We start from the raw sequence: 15,664 nt of genomic DNA on the forward strand, positions 1-15,664 counted from the left end.
ATTCCCATAGGGGTGATCATGGGCCAAGCCGGGTCGGGCTTTGCACTTATGTTAAGGGCTATAGCTTAGGCCCGGACTTGGCTCAGCCTAGGGTTTCGGGCCTGAAACATAAGCCCTAGTCCAGGTCTATACGGGCCCAGGCTGGGCCGGGCCTGATTTCGGGCCAATGTCACTCATATATAAAACATTACATATCTACATATTAAATGACATAACATGCATATTAACTTATTTTATACATTATATAATATAAAATATTACATATAATATAAATTATACATGTCATGTTATATATTTATATATAAATATATAATATAATGTAAAATAACATGTATACATATATATACATTATACACAAAATGTGTAAGTTTATATATATGCGGGTCGGGCCGGGCTTGAAGTATTAAGCCCAAACCCGGCCCTCAAATTTACGGGCCTAATGTGGACCCAGGCTCGGGTCGAGCCTGAACACAAAACCTAAGCCCAAGCCTGGAATTTCTGGGCCGGGCTGAAATGATCACCCCTAAATTCCCATGCATCACACAAGTCCCCGCTAGCATCATTTATGTTGTGTTCCATGGCGGTTTGAAATAAATGAAATTAATAAATTGCTTTTAATTGTCATGACAACAAGGCGGATCCAGTACCTGGTTCTGGTTTTGGTTGTCAGGCTACTGATTTTGGTTCACATTTTGACCAACGACCTAGTGTTGTTGTTATTGTTGTTATTGCATCTCCGCAATTGTAGCAAAACAACCCTCCCATATTTGCATATGTAGGTCTATCCCATGGATGAATTGCACTAGCTCGTGAAATTGGCAACCATCAATCCCAACAGGAACCACAGAGGGCTTGACTATTGGGAGAGGCGCATTTACGGTGGGGCTGAGAAAGGTTTAGACCTTGCATGGCAAGGACACCTGGTAGGGTCACCATGAATTGCCCAATTATGATAGTTGGAATTTCTAGGTTTATAGTGGGCTGGTCCTACCCCCCTATGATAGTGCAGTCAACACGCACATTGTTATTGTTGGCCTTGTTGACAAGGTTGTTGCTTGTGGACGCCATTAAGTTAGGACTCAGTAGATAGGTGAGAACTCAACTTTTGTATAATTGTTCCCATAGACGATGCCAATTGGTATTGTATAATTCGATGCTCCCTTCTGGTGGAAAGGTTGGACGTTGAATTGAATAGGTCGCTTGGTCGAGTTGTAAGAGATAAGTGATTAAAGTGGGCAATTTGATGCTTGGTTGCTTGGTGGACAACGGACAACTCAGTTTTCTTGGGGGGGGGGGGGGGGCACTCCGATGCTTAAGTAAGCGAAATAGATGTTTGATTGCAATAAAGCGAGAGAGGTAGTGTAATAAGAGATAAATCACGCATACATTTTTTGGGAAAGGGGGATGCCTTTATATAGGCTAACTAACGTGAGCTCCACGAAGCACGTCTGAGATCTCTAGCCTATCTAGTTCGGAGATGGTTTCACGCCCGTAGATGGGCTTCGTGTAAGCAAAAAGTCCTTATCCGATCGTGGCCGAAGTGGATAGGGCGATAGGTAACTTCGTCAATGTGGCGTCATGATCCTGGGAAGGTCGGAGGTGACATCTTGCTTGAGGGAGAAGTCGCCCGTCATGTCACACAATCCTTTAGTTAAATCTTCACTAGGCCAGCATAGGTTGGTCGCCTCTTATGCCGACCTAACATCATCCTGTCTATCCACAGTTCACCCTGCAGAGGAGTTCGCAACAGATGCAATGTGTTTGTCATACTTCCGAAGTCAGAGTCTGATTACATGATGTTGAATTGTCGTCTTTCGGTCTTATAGAATCATGTGTCACTAGAGAGCCAAATTATCGCTCATCAACTCTTATGGGCACCGCGCTTCCCACCAGATTATGTCGTTTGGATTGAACACGCCGACTCTGTGTCTGGTCTCTCCGTCTCCGATAACGACGGTTTAATCTATTCCATTAACCCTAGCACTTGATTTTGTTTGAATGTTTTATCGCTGCATTTTCAGGTATTCAAAACCCTAACTATTGATTGTAGCGTACAAGTATAGTTCATCAAGAGCTTCCGTCTTCTCCCCTGCTTATGAGACTTTTGACTTTCAGTCATGTTAGAAGTTGATTCGTTTTGCTAGGGCTTCTTCTACTTTGGAAATACGTGAAAATGAATCATTGCAGTCATCAAAGCACCTTTTGCATCCCGAAACCTCGTAGACTTGGCCTCTTGAATCATGCCATCAATCACTCAATCAGACCTTTGAGATGGCAGTCGAGGTAAATTTTTCTTTGAATCCTAGATGTTTTCTTTTTCCCTTTGGATCCTACATGTTAAACCTCATTCAATTCTTTTTTTTATTAATTCTATGTTTTCTTTTCCCTTTGGTTCCTACATCTTAAACCTCATTTAATTCTTATTTTTTTATTAACTCTATGTTTTCTTTTCCACAACACTAGTCAACCGGAGTTTTGCTGAGTCGAAGGCTGGGACTGAGCTCCTAGATATTATACTTACAAAGGTGTGCCTCTTCTTTTTCTCTTTTCTTCGTTAGGCAATTGTATCTATAATTAAACCCAGCTCATGCAAAAAGCACAAGTTGAATCCAGCTGGGCTCAGGTTAGGCCCCCAAGTCCCCATATGTGGCTAATGAACTGGAGTACAACTCAAAAATGCATAGAGATGATTCCATTTGAGAGGTTTACACTAAGTTGATTTGATCGTTTTTGCACATTTTGTTTGAGTGTGGGCCCTATTATTAAATGCTCTAATTATCTTATGTTCCAATGCCTTAATTTTGGTTAAAAAGTTGATTATCAAAAGAATACAAATTATATAAAAAAATAGGTACAATAATACTCTTTTCAAAGTATAAAAATGTCAAAAAATATATTTCTGATCTGATAATCATCACTTTTTTACATATCAAATAAACACAAACTGAATACACAAATACCCCAGTTCAACGTTTATATTGCAAACAATGAGCCATAATTCAAGGTGGATATCGGTGCATTGCATTCTACCATGGTAGTAGCATTTATCATAATATCTATTACTTAGGGGGTATGTTTTCCATGCCTTTAGAGGTGTTCACAGAAAATGTCTTGCAAAAGCATTGTAGAGGTGAAATCTGGTTAATCATGCTCTAGAAAAGGAAGAGGCAAAAGCAATTAGTATCTTTAATTACGGGTTATCTTTTGTCTTTTGTGGAGTTTACAAAAAGCCAACTCCATCCATGGTTTGGTTGTTCTTAATTATGTATGTTACATAAAGAAATTTATAAACGGAATTTAAAACATCTCTTTTTTAAACAGTTGAGGGTCATGAAAAGCTCTAATGTCATTGGCTTAGGTGTGTATGTATTCTATTTGGAAAATGATATTGTGATCCATTTGAGATAATGACTTGCATCCTCACTTGTGTATGGTAAACATTATAGCAAAATGTTCTTGGTTTGGTTAACATTAAAGGTGGTTTTAGAAGAGATGAATAAACCTGAGAAGTTGCACTTTGCCCACGGAGGATGAGGATGAAAATTCCATGCTCCTGTCTCTCATAATATTAAAAGAGACTCCATTATGCTTTGTTATTTATTAATAGTATTTGGCAGAAAGTTTGGATCATATCACAGTTTTTCTCTTTTTATTTTTTGATGAGGGCGGATTTGTCCCTCCAATGACATTATGACACCTGGCATCTTATGACAAATAGGTGCAACCTCATGACAATTAGACAAGTCGTCACAAGCAGCTCATCTCAGGCAGCTTGCCATTTACAGGCATCTCGCCATAGGCAGCTCGCCACAGGTAGCTCGCCACAGGCAACTTGCCACTTACAAGCAGCTCACCATCATGCAGCCATAGACAGCTCGACTCCTCACAAGCAGCTTGCCACCAAGGGCACTTACAAACAGCTCGTCACCATGCAGCACTTCACAGGCAGCTCGCCATCATGCAGCCTGGCAACTTACAGACAGCTCGCCTCCAAGCAGCTTGGCTCTTCACAAGCAGCTCGCCACCATGCAGCACTTAACAGGCAACTCGCCATCATGCAGCCTAGCACCTTACAGATAGCTCGCCACCCAAACAAGCTCAGCACTTACAGGCAGCTCGCCACCATGCAATGCTTACACCCGCCACTAGGCAGCTCACCATCATGCAGCCTGGCACCTTACAGACAACTCGCCACCAAGCAGCTCGGCACCTCACAGGCAGCTCGCCACCATGCAGCCTGGCACCTTACAAGTAGCTCGCTTCTTAGTTAGATCGACCTCCTCGTGACAACCCCGAGGAGCTCACCACCGTACCCCGCATTTTACGAGATTAACTTGTAACGGCTATATTAGCTCACCCACTCCCCGGTTTAGGCGGAAATGAGCAACCTTATCGGTTGGTGGCTTTATCCCCACCTAATACGAAAGCATGTCCCATCACAACGAGAATCCAAGAACTGCTCCACCAAACCCACGAGGACTCCAGTATATAAAGGCCTCACCCCCCAGGGGTGAAGGAGGAGGATAAGAAATGAAGGGCGATATATACTCTCTAGCTCTCTCATTCTCTAATATCATTTTCAGCTCACTATTAAGTATTGATTTAGCCATCGAAGTGTCCTCATCGGGTAAGCCACCTCGGGTTCTCTGATTCAGTTCTTACGGGCAACTAGTTACTGCCGTCTACAAAGATGAGCAGATCATCTCTTGCAGGGAACAGCCAAGTTACACTACACTAGAGAGCTACACTTCAGCCCTTGAGTCATCGGCCACTAGAGAGCAGACAAGATGACGAAGTAATTAGCCAAAAAAAAAAAAGGATACGTGAAACCGTTACATCAGTTTTGATTTAAGGAACATCCTTGTTCTGTTTTGACTTGAAGATGCACTGTCCTGGGTTGCCATCTACCCAGTGTCGTTGCATCGATTTCTTCTTTTTTTTTTTTTTTGAAATTAATTTCCCTGCATAAAAGACCACTAAGACTGCAATTTCTCAGAGTACCACTTGATTCCATTAATATCAAGTACCTATTTTTGTTTTACCAAAAAAGACGTTCCTGTTACTTGATGAAAGTTTGTAAAGTGTTTTGTGGTGGGCCTGTTTATTAAGTGTGTTTGATGATCAAGGACCAGCTTTAATTTATGCTTTTCTTGCCACTGATTATAATTCTATTAACCGTATTGAGTACTGTTCTCTTTCTCTCTAATAGTTATCTAATGAAATGTTATTCTATGATTCTATCTATGCCCTTAGAGGCAGTGATTGATGCAGCCATGGCGTGTTCAGAGAAGCTTTAAATGGTCCTCTCCATATATCACCAAACAATGATTTATATTTTCCCAACCCAAAAATAGGGTTCCTAGAAATGAGGCTTCTTAGACCAAGCCAGAGGTAGCTGAAGGCTACCACATAATGATAAGGTGAAGCAACAAAAACTTGGAGCTTTCATGGACCAGCAAACTCGTTCAACATGTTAATAACAATGAAAAATTGGAGTTTATAATTTTTGTTCTTTCTGGGCCTATTTTGAATAAAATTTGATATTATTGACTTTTCTTATATTGCTTTGCAGTCAGCTGCTCACCTGGAAGACAATACATATGATTGAGCTGAAGAGATTAACATCATAGAGCATACTGGATGGTACTGGAACTTGTCCTAGCATATGAATGGTGATGGCTTCTTTGAACTACCACAACCTTTTATTGATGTTAGGTTAATTTATGGAATTTGTTGTCTCTTTTTTCCCGTCCAGTAATTAATGGAATTTGTTCATTTTTATTCGATTGAACTTCCCATTTGAGTTATGGATATCGGAAAGTTCATTTTTTCCTTGATGTTAGCAGTGAACGGTTCCATAAATCTGATAAATAAGATGAATAAAGATAAATGATTTTTTTTACTAATTGGTAAAAATTAGGAAAAATAATTGTGATTGAGTTTATGCTATTTTCTTTACTGAACTTGTAATGTTATTCTTTTCTTTATTTTTTATCTCGATCTTTTATATCAGACAATGCCAATGGATTATTCCATTTTATCTAATTTGGTTGGTCGACTTTGTTTCTTACATTTACGTCGTTATTTGTATATAATTAAGACACCATGTCCAAATAAAATTGTTATTTTAAACTTTTTCTGTCTTCCTTGCCCATGATTAGCCAAATTGGTATTGGCTGCCTATTCATTAGCTAATCTTCTTTTTTATTTCATTGGATATGTAGCAAGTTAAAATTTTTACTCATTTCCTATGACTTAATGCACTTTTTTTTGTGTTTTTTCTTCTTCTACTACTAGATTTTATAAAAGAGGTTCAGTGTGTGGAGAAGGGTCAAGGATCAAAAGGTCAGTTGTATACCCTGTGCATTATGAAGAGAAAGGAGATAGAATTTGGGTAAGGGAAGAGAAAAAAGAGGGAATAGAAAAGGCATAGTATAATGAGAGACTTTGTAGGAAAGAAAAGAGGGTGGGGAGAGAAAAATTGGAAGGGATGGACAAAAGAAAAAAAGAGAAAATTGGATAGGCTGAGTGAACTTAAATTAAGTTCAAATTAGATGGGTTTTTTTTTTTTTTTTGTATAAAAAGACAGGGCTTTATTATCATTGATGTTTCTTTCTAATTGTATAGGATATAACTCTGTTTTCATAAAATTTCGTAAGTGTTCCCTTAAGAATAGTTTCAAGTGTTGAAGGCATTGTTACACAAACAATTGGTTGGTTTACAAGATAAATAGCATGTTATTTTGGGAATTGTATGTTTAATAATTTTGTTGTAAGATAGTTTTTTTTTCTGATACACATAAAATTTGTATTTGTTTTGGAAATTATATGTTTAATGACTTTGTAAGATGGGCCTGTTCTCATACATATAAAACTTGTATTTCCTTCCTTTTATGTAATATACTAGTGAATGACTCCGTTACGTGAAATCAATAATGTTAAATTTACATTATGAAATCAATAATGTTAAATTTATATTTATTAATATTTTTAAATAATTAAAATTTCAAAAAATATTTATTTCAAAAAATATGTTTTCAATATTTATTAGAATATGGATAGTTTTCTTTTGTTATAATATGTAGAGGGTTAATGATTAACTGAGATTGATAGAATGTAGATAGAAGTGGTTGTGGATAACCACTTTTGCATTTTCTGCAGTTTTTAGGAATAGATTGAAAATGATGGTAGTGGGTTGTGGGTTTTAATAGCAACTTCTCAGAAAATGCCACTTGTCTAGCTTTCTAGAAAAATGAAGGCATGTATTTGAATGGTGGGGGGTTATAGCCTGGTAGTGGGCTGTGGGCTTTAGTAGGAACTTCTTAGAAATTTCCATGTGTCTAGTCATCTAGAAAATGAAAAGGCCACTTGTCTGAATGGTGATACTGGGTTATGTGCTTTAACAACTTCTTAGAAAATGCTATGTGTCTAAATTTGAAAAAGCCATGTGTCCGAATGGTGGAAGTTGTAGCCTAAAAACCTTCCTTTAAGTGATTGGTATGATATATTTGAGTCCCTACCAAACCACTTTCCTATGATGATCTAGTTAATTAAATTATTGAACCATTTGACATGGTTAGTTGGGTCATGTGTTAGATATTAATGCTTTTTATTTTTTATCCTAATTTTTATCCCATTTCTATCATTGATGAAAATAATTCTCATTAATCACACTTTTTTATATAATGAATATATAATATTATAGAATGTACCTAAAATTATTGACAACTTTCTACATTTTCTAAAATTTTATGTATTTTATTATTTAATAATAACATTCATTTGACATGGATAGTTTAACCACTAACCCACCACTTGGATTGAAAAACCATTTTGCTTTTTTAGTTGATTTTAAATCATGTATTCCATTTTCATCATCAATAAAAGTAATTCCTATTTTTGCATTTATTTTTGTTTAATATGGTGAATATATAACAATAGAATTGTATCGAAATGCTTTATACAAAGCTTATATTTTTGTTTGAGTTTATATGTATGTATGTATGTATATTTAATATCCGTTACTTAGTTATAACATCATAGATTGAGCCATTTGACCCGGAATGTTAGATCATTGACTACCTACCATCTAGATATAGAAATAGTTTCATTTTCAAACTAGTTTTAAATTTTATTTATATCATTGATAAAATAATTATTATTTATTATACTTATTTTTGTTTATATTATTAGTATACAATATTATAGATGTGCCAAAAATTGTTTTCATATTTTTTTGTACTATTATATTTTAAAAAATTTATTTTTAATTATACATCATGGGTTAATCTATATGACCCGAAAGATTAAACCACTAACTCACCCCCTAGATAGGAAGATTGTTTAATTTTCCATCGGTTTTAAGTTGTATATTTGATGTTCATTATTAATAAAATTGTCTATTTTATTATAGTTATTTTTTAATATGACAAATATTTAATAATAGAAATGTGTTCAATTTTTTTCAAAATTTATTTTTTATTCTATATTTTTTTGTATTTCTTATATTTCTAAAATTGTATTATTTATTTATGACATCATGAAATTATCTATTTGACCTAAATGGTTGAAGTACTTACTCACGGCGTAGATGAAAAATATGATTTCATTTCTAGGTTTATTTTAAAAATATAAAATTTCATTTTATTAGTAATTATTGTGTATGAATTAGTGGAATTTAATGATGACAAACAAAATTATTATTTTTTATTTATAAATTTATATTATTTATTTATGATATCATGAAATTATCCATTTGACCCAAATTGTTGAACTACTTACCCACCACCTAGATGAAAAATATGACTTTATTTCTATGTTTATTTAAAAAAATATAAAATTTCATTATATTAATAATTATTGTGTATGGATTTATTTGTGGAATTTAATGATGATAAACAAAAGTATAAATGTTGGATTCAATGAGAGAGAATGTGATTTATTTAATGACTTAAATGTGAGACTAAATGAAAGGTAATTGAATGTACTTAATGGCATTCTCTTAATTACATTTTCGACCATTTCAATGGAAATGAACTAAATTCAAGAGGAGGGGTATTTTAGTAAAGAAAAATTCCATAAGCCAATACCTCATCATTCACACTTTTATAAGTAACATAGATTTCATATATATTTATGTATATTATATATTTTATATTTTTTGTATATTATAAATTAATAAATATGCATTATATATATAAATATATTTATAATATATGATATATTATTTATTATATATTTTTATAATATATATTGTAAAAATTAAAAACTGAAAAACCAACGGTTAACTGAACCAATCAATCGGTTAACTGATTGGCTTTTGTTCAGTTTCAGTTATTGATTTTTCAAAAACCGATAGTACTAGTTCAATTACAAAAAAAAGGCTCATAGTTCAATTAACCAAATCGTGAATACCCCTACTTACAATTATCAAACCACTTAATCATCAAACATAGCCTAAGAGGAAAAAGTGATTATCTGGCAACTTTTGAAAGATCTTTTTCTCTGACCACTAAGGCTAGCCACGTGTGGATTGGAGAAGAACTGTTCGAGCCTTAACCAAAAAGATACCTCTCATACCCATTGATTTGGAGAACCCCGTGAGTCATATACGTGGTCTGGTCCTCTCCAAGTTCTCTGTAACGACAGTGTATGTGGCTGGCCACTTTGAACCGCACCAGCACCAAATAAAAGAGAAACCATGCGTACGTGTCAGTTGCTGGACGACGAGTACCACTCCCTTGCCCCCCTCCATCCTTCTTACTCCCCATCAAACGCACTCGTACCGAGTGGACAAGCCAAAGTTAGAGAAAGAGAAAGAAAAAAAAGGACCAACCAAAACTAATTAGGTTATTATAATAAATCCATGTCTTAAATAAAATAACCAAAACTAATCTCATCTTATTTTTGGGCTGAAATTGTATAGTTTTGCCAATTTAGTATATTTCTCTCTTGCTGAGTTTAGAAGTTTCCAGTTCAGAATTTCATTAATCCGAAACCTACTTATTTGCAGAATACAGAAGCTTCTTTAGGCATTTGGGTGATTAAAATGTCTACCAAATACTACTAATATCCTTACGTGGCGACGTTTAAGTTGTTTTTGAGTTCAGAATCTTTTGCTAATTTGCTTTTGCATACCTCGGCAGTTATCAAACACCACTTTAACCAAATTATTCCTCTATTATTAGCTGATTAGCAATTAAATATTCAAAAAGTGATCATCTGTGTTAACATCATCAGAGACTCATTTCTCGCTCTATCACTAGCTACTTGCCATGTTCAATGCTCGTAGAGTATAATTTCTCAAGTCAAAGTGCTCTCTCTCTCTCTGTGTTTTATCCCAGGTACATGTGGGTGTCCTGTGTAGTGTGTACTGATCCATTCCTCTCGTTGTCCACGGGCTCTTACTCCTATCTACTTTAACATTCACAAATACTAAAGTATCCCCATAACTCCATATCAGAAAAGTGAAGGGATAGCTTTCCCTTTTGGCTCAGTTTGGAAGAGTACAAATATAAATAATGTATAGATACAAAATATAGGGTTTTGTATATGCATATTTGTATTTGTACTCCTTTCAAACTGAGCCTTAACATCTTTCTTGGAATCAATCAATTTAGGGCTGCATATGGTATCTAATTATCCAAATTTAAATCAATGGATGCACCCCATCTGATGTATATGATCCAATTCAATTTGATTATATATATATACATATATTAGGGGTGCAATTTTTGTGGTTTAGGATTGAGATTTTATTAAAATTTTAATGGACCCTGATGAAGGAAAATTTGGCCCGACCTCTTTATTATGAGACACGTGGCAGAAATGACAGCTCGGCAAAAGGGGTCAAGCCTAGGCGGCAACAAGGGCACACTCCGCTGAACTAACCCCCCTTGTAACAGCTCGGGATAGACTTCGCCGAACTACCATCTTGTAACAGCTCGGGGTAGACTTCACCGAACTGCCACCTTGTAACAGCTCGGGGTAGACTTCGCCAAACTGACCGCCTTGTAAACAGCTCGGGGTAGACTTCGCCGAACTACACCTTGTAAACAGCTCGGGGTAGACTTCGTCGAACTACCACCTTGTAACAGCTCGGGGTAGACTTCGCCGAACTGACCCACCTTGTTACAGTTCGGGATAACTCCGAGCTCAAGACCGCCTCGCTCAGCACTTCTCATCATCTTCTAGGCACCAAAGCCAAACAAGTCGTACCATGCCTGGCACCAGGGAATTCCGTGCCCGAGGGCGCCATGCCTGACTGACTTGGGATCTGACGTTTTGGCAGCAGCACTCTAAACGGCCACCTGCCATCGCCACTGATGCCGCCATCTCCAGTTAGACGGTTAGGCAGTGACGGTTCTGTCTCAGCAGAAGGGACGACAGCCGAGTTAACAAGCGCCAGAGTAATCATACCCGACCTAACAAGGGCCTCGGGACGAGTACGCGAAGCGACTATAAGAGCCCCCTGCCCCCCCGATAAGAGAGGTATGCAAAAACTTTGCGCTATCTGGTATTACCTTGCTTTTAAAAGATTCTAACTTGAGCTTCGGAGCCTCTACACCGGGTTCCCCCCGGAGCTTTCCCATCTCTCCCGTTTCAGGATCCCTGCTACCTCGTTCGAAAGCAAGACAGCGGATAGCTAAGACCAGCCGGATCGCGCTCCATCAGACCCGATCTGAAGCACGAAGTCCAAGCCAATTGACTCAGGCCAACCCAACTTGCACCCGTACTTAAAATTTATATCGTATTTATTAATAAAGTTGGTTTGAATGTTGCGCAAATCTATGATGAGTACATGTACTAGAAATTGTGGAACAACCACTATGTAAATCTATGATGCAATTAATATGCCTATGGGCTTTCAGAAAATTTTGCATAAATCTATGATGCCACAAAGGTATGATAGGAGAACTTTAATCAATCAGAAAATTTTGCAAAAATCCACCTACTTGATTACCATTTTTATGATGTCAGTTAATTGGTTAGAAACTTTTCTGGTGTCATATCCATGAAGGAAAAAATAAGAAATGAAAGGGAAAGGTAGGAAAACCTATACAAGATTTTAAAGATTTACATTTTCCTAATTTTTTTTAAACCAAACACAGCCTAAAATTGTCAGAGGCTTCAAGTTTCATACCACAAGTAAATTTCAATTCATTATGTTAACGAAATACAGTTTTAAAGTCATTTTTATTTAATTAATTAATAATGTAAGATATTTTTTCATCTTTAGTTTAATTTATTTATATCATTTAATATCCTATTGCTGGAAGCAAAATAGCAAATCCTGCTGGACGAGGGTTGAGGATCAACTAATCTCCATTGTGTAGCCCCATGATACCTAGATATTACAATCCCAACTCAATTTGAATCCGATGTAGAAACAATTTTCTTTTTGGAAAATATGATTTAAATACATTTGATAAGATTTGATTCGAATTCAAATTTTGATTTAGATCTACCTACATACGATTAGATTCAATCCTTTTATAGCCCTAAGCCAATCAACCCAAACGAGGAGGTCATGGTCCTGGTTTCATTGGTTGAACCAACAATTCAATCATCACCAGTCACCACTTGCACGATTTGTTGGCCCATAATTTACAGCTTGCCAAAGCCACCACCTCTGAATGATGGCCTCTGAATGATAGGATTTTATACACACTGTGAAAGCATGGGAATCTCACCATAAATTAGGAACATCTGCGTATGAATTCAGATATTCCCAATGCTCGGTTGGATGCTGTGTGAGTGGAACTTTTACTTGAGGAGATCAAGGCTCCTTCTAAATGCAACCAAATTTGCTGCCAGTAAAAGCATGCTAACATGTTGACAGCACCGCAGTCCAACTACACATCATGAATATCTTCCATGCTGTCTGCATTAATTTTAACACACATTTTTGTTGGTAATAGATCCCCTCTTAGAAGACAAAGGAAATTGGAACTAAAAGCAATCCTTCCCAAAATGAGCTACCCACAAGTAGCGGTGCAAATTGGTACCCAACTTTAAGATCTTACATTGCATTGAACTTGTGTTTTCGAGACTAGGTGCATTCAATTTTTGACTACCCACACATTTGGAATATCATTAGGGTGGAGCCAGGATATTTTAGGAGAGGGGGGTGGGGTGGGTGGAAGGGGGAGGGGAGCTAATAAACATCAATTAAGGGGGACAATAGTATTAATATTAATAAACAAGGATGGGGCCAACATATAAGTGAAATATAAATAGGATTGTGGGAATTTGGCTCTACTCTACCACCCCTGAATATCTACCCATGAACAACAACATACATGTATATGTATGTTCTCAATATGCAATTGTAGTGTCCTGTTTGAGTCTAGATCTGTTTCTCATAGACGGCTCCTCACACCAACCTCAAAGTATGTCTCAATCACACATCATGAACATCTCTCATACTTGTATGTAGAGGTGGCTACGAACCAAGCCTTTTACGAGCTATTCGAGTTTGGCTCATAACAAGTTTGGTTTGGCTCGGTTTAAACCGAGCTTCGAGTTGAATTTGATTTTGATATATATGTTCGTTTACTAATCGAGCCTATTGAAGCTCGGCTCATGAAGCTTGCGAGCCTAGTATTAAATAAATAATATTTTTTTACATACATACATACAAATATATATATATAATAGATAATTTTATTAATATAATATTTTTATTTTTAATGTATAATAGTAAATAATTTTTATAATTCTTAATTTTTTGTCTAAAAAATTAAAAAAATTATACATATAATTTTTATTTTTCAAAAAAAACTTGGCTTATAGTTGAGCTCGAGCTTGAGCTCAAGCTTGAACCTGATACTATTCCCACGAGCCGAGCTCGAATAACCAAGTATTCGGCTCAGCTTGGCTCGAATCCACCCCTACTTGCATGTTGTTATTCATTGGGAGACATTCTCAATACATAGTGGAATGGGATGTGTTGCGAGGTTGGTATGACCATGTGCACAACATATCCACGGTAATGGGATTACTTACTGAGAGGAAACATGATCTCCTCCCAACAAGCCACTATAGCCGTATATATTGGTTTGATCCGATGTGCGGCTCTAATGGCTTCTTGGGAGCTTTGTTAGGAGCGGATCCAAGCTCACCAAAAAGACACTACATATGCTTCATAGAAAAGGACACTACCATGGTGTTTAGTTCTATGGCTCTTTATTTGAGAAAAGGAGATGGGATCTACTCCTCACAAATGGGCACATCACATGCACATCCATCATGCATTGAGAACATCTCCCGTGAATAATAATTGATAAGTACGGGAGATGTTCCCAATGCATGATAGGATGTGCATGCGAGGTGCCTGTGAGGCACTAGGTGTGAGGAGTAGATCCGGTCTCTGAGAAAAGGTGACGGTTCATCGCCATGTAAGCATTTATTGCAAAATGCTATTTGATAAGACTGTTTATTAAATAAATGTTTTCTTGCTTTGTGTGAGAGCCAGCCATTGGAGATCAGATTCAATCCTCATAAGACCATTTATTAAATAAGTGTTTTCTTGGTTTGTGCGAGAGCCAACCATTGGAGATCGGATTCAATCCTCATAAGACCGTGTTCATAGCCACTTGCAACCGTGTATTAGGAATATCTTTGTGCTTGTATGTTTTTAATCATGGGTAGATATTCCCAATACATGGTTGCAAGTGGCTGTGAATACAGTGTGAGCATAGCCTTGTGAGGACTGAATTTGAGTTCCAGCCATTAAATGATGTTTCCCCAAACACCTAGTCATTTATTTAATATTCAGCTTATCATCGACCACTATTTTTGTTTTTCAGGATAAATACAATACAAAACATTTGTTAAATAAAGTTCATAGTACTAAACAACACCCATATATGAAGTTGCGGTGGCTTGTTAGATAGGGTTGTCAATGGGTTGGCTTGTCTGGTTTGCCTAACAAAATCAAGTTGATCGAACCAACCAATTTGATTATATTGGTTATGGTTTTAAAGTTTTGTTCATATTAATAATTGGGCCAGAATCTGTCATTACTATTGTTTCAAATTGATTATATAGCTAATTAAGACTAACAACCCGTTTGGTTTGTAGGAATAGGGATCTGTAATTGGAATGGGAATGAGAATGGTCACTCGAGATTTCCTACCCACTCTATCCATGTGAATTGGAGCCACACATCTCTATTATGATTTGAGAGATGTGTGGCTGCAATTCATGGTGGGTAAAGAGTGGGTAGGAAAAGTGGGCTCCGGAATGGGGACCATTTTATTCCAACTTTTGATTGGACAAAATCTGAATCTCATTTCCATTCTTGGTGGAATGGCATTCCCTAATTGAGGGAATGGTCATTTACTCCCTCTCCTTTGGGAATGAAATCTCATTCCAGCTACTTCCAATTCCTATTGGAACCAAAATAGACTATGAGACCAGACCATTCTAATTCCAATCCCCAAAGGATTGTGGTTCCAACTCCGATTTCAACTATGAACCAAATGGATCCTAAATATAATTGGTTTGGGTTAGACAATTGTTTTTGGGTCTATCTTATAATAGCCCCCATTAATAATTGAAACCATGGTTTTCAAAACTGGATTGGACCAGAAAAACCAAGAACTAGTTACTTGACCAATTCTGTTTTACCCTAAAATCACTTTTTGGCCAAAAATCATTAA

At 36.7% G+C, this 15,664-nt stretch overlaps 1 long non-coding RNA gene across 2 annotated transcripts; it reads left to right on the top strand.

The window, feature by feature from the left end:
- Nucleotides 1-1,497: 1,497 nt before the first annotated feature.
- Nucleotides 1,498-5,206, top strand: LOC148876868 (uncharacterized). Of its 2 annotated transcripts, XR_016105505.1 has the most exons (4): nt 1,803-2,021; nt 2,145-2,283; nt 2,464-2,525; nt 3,719-5,206. It is a non-coding gene; the product is annotated as an uncharacterized LOC148876868 (long non-coding RNA). The 2 variants fall into 2 exon arrangements; XR_016105504.1 differs by having other exon boundaries at nt 1,498-2,283.
- Nucleotides 5,207-15,664: the final 10,458 nt, after the last annotated feature.

Source organism: Nelumbo lutea, chromosome 1 (assembly GCF_056320005.1).
Source record: "Nelumbo lutea isolate HS-2025 chromosome 1, American lotus-T2T, whole genome shotgun sequence".
Lineage (NCBI taxonomy): Eukaryota > Viridiplantae > Streptophyta > Magnoliopsida > Proteales > Nelumbonaceae > Nelumbo > Nelumbo lutea.